Genomic DNA, 8,949 nt, shown 5'->3' with positions numbered 1-8,949 from the left:
AGTCTGCATTATTTCATAGTTGTATATCGCTGCTACTTAATTGCATTATTTAGTCCATGTCATACATTAAAATATTAGGTATAGTTATAGAATATAAAATATTCATTTCCCAGGTTCCTCCTGCAGGGAGGAGCACCATCTCTAAAATAAATAGAATATTCTAACAACAGTGGCAGTGCTCTTGTTTGGTCATTGGCTGTGTTACCGTCCCCCTCACCTCCACTAGTGGGCTTGCACAGCATTGTCTAAATCATGTTTAACTCCGCTGAACAAAAACAGCTGATCCCAGGTTTTGCTATCCAAACTGGACTAATGGGAAAAAGTAACACTTTGTTAAATACTCAAATAACTGAATAATCACATATTTTGGAAAGCTCAGTAAAAATTTGACTACCCACGCCCAGGCCTCATTGCTATCAGGCCTGTTGAATCAAGACATCACATAAATTTAAGCTGTCTGACAAAGCGAAGCAAAATAGCAGAGAAACAAAGTCACTGACATCTATTAGTATGGAAAGTGTTACAAAGGACATGATCAAGGCTATGATCAAGGAACTTGGCTACTGAACCATAGTGAGAACCATTATCTACAAATGGAAAACCTTGGAACAGTGGTGAACATTCCCAGGAGTGGTTGGCTGACAAAAACGACTCTAAGAGAGCGTCAGCATCTTTTTTTCCACACAGTGCAACAGTTACATCCGTTTGTATATCATCTACAGTGAAAATAACAAATTTTACAGTTTGCGGTAAAATGTCAATCATATATATTTAATTTCTGTAATATTCTGGATATTTATAATTGAGCTATTTTTATATATTGTATTATTTAATTTAGTTCAGTCTGTTATTGTCTTTATTGTCTTGGAGCAACTGTAACCACATAATTTCTTCAGGGATTAATAAAGTATCCTGATTCTGAAAAGGCTAGAGTACAAACAGAGAAGTGTTGAGGCTTTTAAAGCAGCTGTGATGCTTAATGCTGGAGCTGATGAAAGGCAGAGTAGAGATTTTTACTTTCCACAGAATAGTTGTTCTAGGTCCAGACAAGCCTGTGTAACAAGCTTGCTTTAATCCATTCTGAAACATACAGGAATCTATTGGATAAGAAGTAGTGATAAAAACTCGGTAGTTCTAGACCACCGTTGTGTTTTTTTTTTTTCATTTTAGACTTATCTGTGATGGCTTAATTTTACATAAAATTTTCGAAATGTTGGAACCAAGTAAGATTTATTAGGGATCAGTGAGAATAAGTAGTTTATTTTTGGCAGAATCATCATTTTAATGGTGGCAACTCGCCCCATGAGTAATATAAATTCTGTAACGTTTGACCTCATCCTCTACTGTTTTTTTTAATTAAAGAAATATTACTCAACCGACGCTGTTTCCAATTTTCCACTCTTGTATATCCTCACATAGAGGTATTTAGTATTTAATGACCGAAAATGAATTGCATGCCATGTTTATTCCAATGAATGGCAAATTTCACATTTATAGAAATAATTTCTTTAAAATTGTTGGCTTTCCTGAGTATGTGTCATGGGGAGGTCTTCTCCTTGTTATCCTTGTTCTGAGTGCAGATAGAAGTTGACATGTAACAAGAAGAGCTAAAAAAAGCCTCTCAGAACGTTCTTTGACCTTTTCCAAGTCAGCGGTCCATTTCTGTGTCACTTAATCAGACAAACATAACAGTGGCACGTCACAAGCTTGGACTTGTTCTATCAACACTTTATGGGTAAAATAATATCACAGGGTTTAGGTCGTGCAGAGTCTGCATTCCTAACAATATTTTTCAGATCATCAAACACAGATTTATATTAAAGAAAGATAATCAAAGTACCAGGTGTTACGTAACTAAGTACAAATCCTTTGTTACTGTACTTAAGTAGAATTTAAGTAGAATTACTATTTATTTTTACTACCTACATTTTAACACAACAGGAAGTACTTTCTACGCCATACAATTTTACTTTTGGTTTAAGACATTGGATGAAGTGTTATTATTTCACCTCACTACTTGCATCATCATTTGAGCCCAAACAGTAAGACATGAAAGGCAATCCTAAAGATGTATCAGTCACCAAGCTAAGAGAGAAAAACAAAACAAAAAACACTAAAAACAAATGCAGCAAATGTATGAAATTAAACATAAATAATCAATCACTGTTATGGAGTGAGCACTGGTGGTCCACCGTTTCTGCACAGAGTGTGTCACAGATGCTGTTTCAGATCACCTCCCGAGTCGGCATCCTGAAAGAGTGACCAGAGCACATTGTTCATGTCTAAAAGAAATGTAAGAATTATTGGGCATTAAATCTGTTCGGGCCAACATCTACTACCACCCTCAGACTGATGGGTTGGTGGAGAGGCTTAACAAGACCTTAAAATCTATGATTCGCAAGTTAATTCACAAGGATGAATGCTGTTAGGATTGCTGGTTAGACCCTCTGTTGTTTGCAGTTTGGAAGGAGTCCCAGGCTTTCATGGGCTCTTTTCTCTTTAAGTTGCTGCTTAGCGGGAAGCTGTGGGGGGTGTTGGACCTAATTAAAAAAAACTGGGAGGAAGGTCAAAGCCCATGCCCACAGCCCACAACACAGTAGCTAGGCTCAGACAATTTTCACCAGCAGACAACTTACTCTTATTGCTCCCTTTATCTAGCTCAAAATTATTCACGAAGTGGCAAGGACCCATCATGGGGGATATTGACTATGAAGCGGTGCAGTCAGACAAGGGTGGAGCCACACAGATATTACCCCAACTTCCTAAAAGCTTGGGAAGAGGATGCTTCTCTGGTGACTCTTGTTAAGGACCGACATGAGTTAGAGCCCAAAGTGCCAAATTCACCTATTCGATCCTCAGTCCATTGTGATGACCATCGCACACACATCCAGAGTGTGGGTGTTGCTTCATTGCAACAGCAATTTGTGGATCAGTGATTCTTGAGATGAGGGACAAAACATGTCCGCCAGATAAAACCCAATTTTGGGGTTAAAAATATGCATACAAGTTTTAACCCAACTGACTAAAAGAGAAACCAAGGCAATGTTTATACAACAAAAGTATGATTTATTTTAAATTGTACAATACATTACCAGTACCTTAAAAATCCATTGTCCAGAAGCAGGTGTGATAATATTAAAATACAGAAAAAAAAATTTAAAGTAATGTAAAATTAAACATCATGGCTCTCGTCACTGAGTATTTAAGTCAATACCTTATATAATATCAAAATATGCAATTGAAAATTTATTTTTACACATTTTTTAAGTGATTAAAATCATGTCCAGAGTTTTTGTCAACACCATCAGATTTTTTTAAAAGGACAAAAAATTCAGGAATTATTGTGGGCAGCTTACACTCTGAGGACCCCTTTAGCACTTTCTGTTTGATACACATGCCATGAGGTCGCTGCTGTGATAATTTTTTTTAAATTTTTATTTAATTTATGGCATACCTTTCTGATAAAACTCTGTGTCACAACCATAGTGCGTCAACACCAAAGTCGATGTAATGCAAGGTTTAATGATTTTTGTTTTGTAAAAAGAGCTTCATTTAGGTAGATTGTAGAGGCCATAAGCAAATGATGAAAAACAAGATGGTTTCTGTCAGAAAAACATGTGTTATGAGAGAAAGTAGGGTATTTTGTCAGCACCATCAGATGTCAACACCATCAGGATTTTTGTCTGACGGTGTTGACCCTTTTTCTAATGGTGTTGACAAATGCCACAAAAGTGTGCTATTCATCAATTATATTAAGTTATTTTTATTAATATTTCAGTCATATTACTTCCTTTGTATGTTACTGATATTTCTGCTTTACACGTGTCGAATATTTGCCTTATCTTGAATGTCATTGTTTATGTATACATTATTAATCCTGTAGGAAAATGCTTGGTCCTCTGCATTTAACCCATTCACTCAGTGATGCAGTGGGCAGCTACAAATCCAGGATTGGCCTAACCATCAGAAACCCTTGCATTAACTTTTATCAAGTGGAAAAAAGTTAGCGTTCATCCTCCAGCTTCATTGTGTTTATGTTATGTTAACATAGCTGTGTAGCTAGCGATCACCTAGCACATCATTATATGATGCTAGTCCAACTTCAGTAACCCTACAAACGTCACTGCTGTTTAGTTTTCTGTGTTGGAATGTAGGTGGAAACCAGCGAGCTAACTTCTAACTCAGCCACACTGATCATTTTATTAAAAATGAAAGAATTTAGAGAGTTTGTAACTCTCAGCGATGCCGCAGAGTTCCTTTGACTTTGGGATCTGCAGCGGAGTTTGGACCTGGAAACGGCTAATGACATCAGACTTAAAGACCGGATAGCATCTCTATTGCTTAATACATAATTGTGTTGTGAATAGTCATCCTTAATCTGTATAAATGCATATGGTTCAGAAAAATTATATTAATTACAAAATGGTACATTTCAGGCTAGAATGGCAAAGGGGAACCTGTCAGTAGAGGGATGAAAGAGAAGGAACAGGGAGTATCAAAAAAGGAGAAAGAAAATTAACAGCCAGCCTGAGTTGAAGAAAGAGTTTCTCATAAAGGAAAGGGAAAGATGGAGAAATGGAGTGAAAGCAGGAAAAAGGAAAGATCTAGAAAGACAGTGAAAGAGGGAAAACTAAAGAACATCAGTGATCTGAAAGAAAGAGAAAAAAGGCAGAAGAGAAGGTTTTGGAAACAAAGGAGAGAAAGTCCAGCAGGATCACGCAACCACAGAGAACTTTAGGAATCAAGGAGTAGCAGGTAGCTATTTGCTGGTGAGCTATTAAGATGTAGAACTTGACATGTGTAAAAACAGAATTGTTATGATGTGTCTTTGTAATATTACAAAGGTTGTTAAGGTTTAATGGTCATTTTGACAGGAATAATATCTTGTTTTCTACTAGTGTGTCACCACCGTCAGATTTATGTCACCACCGTCAGCACCTTGTGAACTCCATAATATGGAGTTTTTGTTTAGTTTTCTCTTTTGAAGAACCATATATTTTCCTCCCTCATGATCTTCCAATAAAAATATGTAATTTTCTCAATAAATGTGTAATTTGCACGCTGCTAAATATGATTGTTTCTTATAGAGATTAAATACCAGCTTCTGAAAATATGTATGACTGTAACTCTAATAATAAAAAGCCAAAACAATCTTACTTTTAAACGTGGTATAATTAGTAGAACAGAGAAGCTGCTAATAGTCAAAATGGCTGAAACAACTTAATTTAAAATATATATTTTTGCATTTCTTTGTGTCTGACGGTGTTGACAAAAACCTTGCACTTCTCCAGCAAAAACATAAATTATTAAAAAATGTTACACCTGGGAGATTGTACCAAGAATAGTCAAACAGTGATTGGTGTAGCCCCTTAGTTCTTGTAGTGAAGAAATATGGGTCTATACAGTTCTGTGTAGACTACAGCAAGGTGAATGAGGTAACACAGTTTTACGGTGGACATATGGTGGCTTTGACCAACATGCAGAATCCCTTGTCTTGAGTCCAAGGAAAGAACTCTCTTGTCCACTACACACTCCCCTGAATCACTCAGTGGTATCTGGCTCTCCAGCCTTTTAAAGCCCTGCCCTCTACACACTGTTTTTGAGCTAATCTTAAATCCACATGAAGTTTAGAGATCTGTAATGATGGATTCTGGATTCGTCCACTTTGTTAGAATCCCAGTAACGGTTGACTGTGGAATATTTACCATATTTTCCGCACTATAAGGCGCACTTAAAATCCTTTCATTTTCTCAAAAATCGACAGTGCGCCTTATGTATGAATTCTGGCTGTGCTTACTGACCTCGAACCGATTTTATGTGGTACACGGTGCTCAAAAATCTGTCAAAAACATTTTAGTACGACTTTGGTAAGCTACGAAGCCGCAGTGCTTGATGGATTGTTGGAGCATTACGGCTACCATAGTCAGGAGCCTCGAGGAGCAATCTGGGTCCTAAACTCCGTCGGCTTCAGGTCCCAAAGTCAAACAAACACTGCGGCATCACTGAGAGTTAAAAACTGTCTAAATTCTCTCATCTTTAATAAAATGATCAGTGTTGCTGCTTTACCAGGTGTAACAATTAAGTTTAACATCCAGGCATCCATGAAAACAGAATTTATTACATTTAACAGAGTTAGAAGTTAGCAGGAAGTTAGCTCGCTAGCTTCCACCTAAGCATGATATAGCATGTTCTGACTGAGAGATTCCTGAAAACAATTCAAATGTACAGCTCTGCTATCACTTCCAACATAAATGAAGACAGAAAACTAAACATCAGTGACGTTTGTAGGGTTACTGAAGTTGGGCTAGCTGGTATATAATGATGTGCTACGTGATCGCTAGCGACACAGCTATGTTAGCATAACATAAACACAGTGAAGCTAGAGGAGGAACGCTAACTTTTTTCCACTCGATAAAAGTTAACGTGAGGGTTTCTGGTGGTTAGGGACAAATGCAATCACATGGCAGGATGCTGTAAACGGACCAAACTTCAGTCAGGAGAATAACTGAGATAATCCATCCACAATACGAGGTTAGTCATTAATATACTGCAACAACATGGGAATAGAGCAGCTGCCAGAGAATTCATCATTAATGAATCAATGGTACGGAAGTGGAGGAAGCAAGAAGAATGAGTTGAGTAAAGTTTGACTCATCTGACTGTTTTGTTTCGATTAATAATAATAATAATAATAATAATAATAATGATGATAATATATTTTATTTAAGGGGCCTTTCTAAAAACCAAGGTCACCTTACAAAGAGAAAAATATATCAAAACAGTAAATTAAAATAGATTGTAATAAATTAAAATCCAAAAAAACAACAGAATACAAAAAACAACAAATAAAAACAAAAAAAACCAAACAAATAGACAAGATTTGACAGCAAGTAAAATCTGTATTAAAGCAAGTAAGCCAGTTTAAACAAGTAGGTTTTGAGTTGTGACTTAAATAAGGGAAGGGAATCCATTTTTCTTAAGACTGAAAGAAGTGAGTTCCAGAGCCGAGGAGCAGGGCGACTGAAAGCTCTGTGCCCCACAGTGGTAAGGCGAGCAGAAGGAACAACAAGATGAGTGGCAGATGAAGATCTGAGAGAGTGGGAAACTGTGGTGATATGAAGCAGGGAACACAGGTTATAATCCAGGAAATTAGGTGGAGGAAATTAAGTAGTGGCAGAAGAGGTGCGATGATCGATTGCAGGTGTGTTGGGGAAGGAAACTCCGCCCAGCGAAGAGGAGGAGAGAGAGCGAGAGAGAGACAACAACAACAAACCCAAACCAAAACCGGAGAGACACGGAGGACCCTGACATTTTATTTATTCAGCACTTTATTTAATCACTACTGTCTTTTAGCTTCTTTTATCAATGAATTGGAAAAGCATTAAAAATACAATAGGCATATTTTCCCAGTAATTGTGTATTAAACATACATGCAATGATTTGAAAGCTTACAAACACAGCTGCCATGATTAGTAACAAAAACGTGAGCAGTATAAAACTCCTGCTAATAGGAAGATTGTGTCTCCTTCTCATGTGTATGTTTTACTCACATGAAACAAACTGAGTGTGACTGAGACTCGACTGTGTTCCTCTCAATAGACTCGGTCATGCAGGTGAGAGTTTAGAGTCCAGGCATGAAATCTATGGGCTGCCCAGGGCTGTAAATTCACTCTCACACACATTCAGTTATCTCAAAGGCCAACCATTTAGACCCTCAGGTGTTGTAAATCTTGCTCCTTGGCTCCCCGACAACTCAGGTGCAAGGATTACATTTCCACATCCATTGCTCACATGAAAGCCCCTAAGTCCCTGTTACACAAAGCAGGCACAACCATCCCTCGCAAGTGCTCCAAAAAGTTAAAGGATAAAGAAAAGAGTTCTTCGGAAAGTATTCTGTACAGGAGCCAATAACCAGAAGTGCCTTTGCAGCTATTTAATGAAAGTAGCTGCAGCTACTGAGCTTTGTGCATCATCACATTGAATCTCATTCAAAGCTGCTCATGATGTGCATATTAACACTGCGTTAGTTATTAATGAATGCGGTTTTCGTCCTGGTCACGGAACACTGGACCAGCTCTTTATCCTCTCAAGGATACTTGAGGGTGCATGGGAGTTTGCCCAACCAGTCTACATGTGTTTTGTGGACTTGGAGAAGGCATTCGACTGTGTCCCTCGGGGTGTCCTGTGGGAGGTGTTGCGGGAGTATGGGGTGTCTGGCCCATTGCTACGGGCCATTCGATCCCTATACAACCGTTGCAATAGTTTGGTTCGCATTGCCGGCAATAAGTCGGACTCGTTCCCGGTGGGTGATGGGCTCCGCCAGGGCTGCCCTTTGTCACCGGTTGTGTTCATAATTTTTATGGACAGGATTTCTAGGCGCAGCCAAGTGGCGGAGGGCTTTCACTTCGGTGGTCTCAGAATCTCATCTCTGCTTTTTGCAGATGATGTGGTTCTGTTGGCTTCATCAGGTGAGGGCCTCCAGCTCGCACTGGAGCGGTTCACAGCCGAGTGTGAAGCAGCGGGAATGAGGATCAGCACCTCCAAATCTGAGGCCATGGTTCTCAGCCGGAAAAGGGTGGAGTGCCCACTCCGGGTCGGGGATGAGTTCCTGCCCCAAGTGGAGGAGTTCAAGTATCTCGGGGTCTTGTTCGCGAGTGATGGGAGAAGGGAGCCGGAGATCGACAGACGGACAGTGATGCGGACGCTGCACCGGTCCATCGTGGTGAAGAGGGAGCTGATTGTAAAAGCGAAGCTCTCAATTTACCAGTCGATCTACGTCCCTACCTTCACCTATGGCCACGAGCTGTGGGTAGTGACCGAAAGAACGAGATCGCGGATACAAGCGGCAGAAATGAGCTTCCTCCGAAGGGTGGCTGGCCTCTCCCTTAGAGATAGGGTGAGAAGTTCGGCCATCCGGGAGGGGCTCAGAGTAGAGCCGCTGCTCCTCCA

This window comes from Oreochromis niloticus, linkage group LG2, assembly GCF_001858045.2.
Source record: "Oreochromis niloticus isolate F11D_XX linkage group LG2, O_niloticus_UMD_NMBU, whole genome shotgun sequence".
In the NCBI taxonomy this organism is placed as follows: Eukaryota; Metazoa; Chordata; class Actinopteri; order Cichliformes; family Cichlidae; genus Oreochromis; species Oreochromis niloticus.
Note: the sequence above shows the minus strand (reverse complement) of the source record.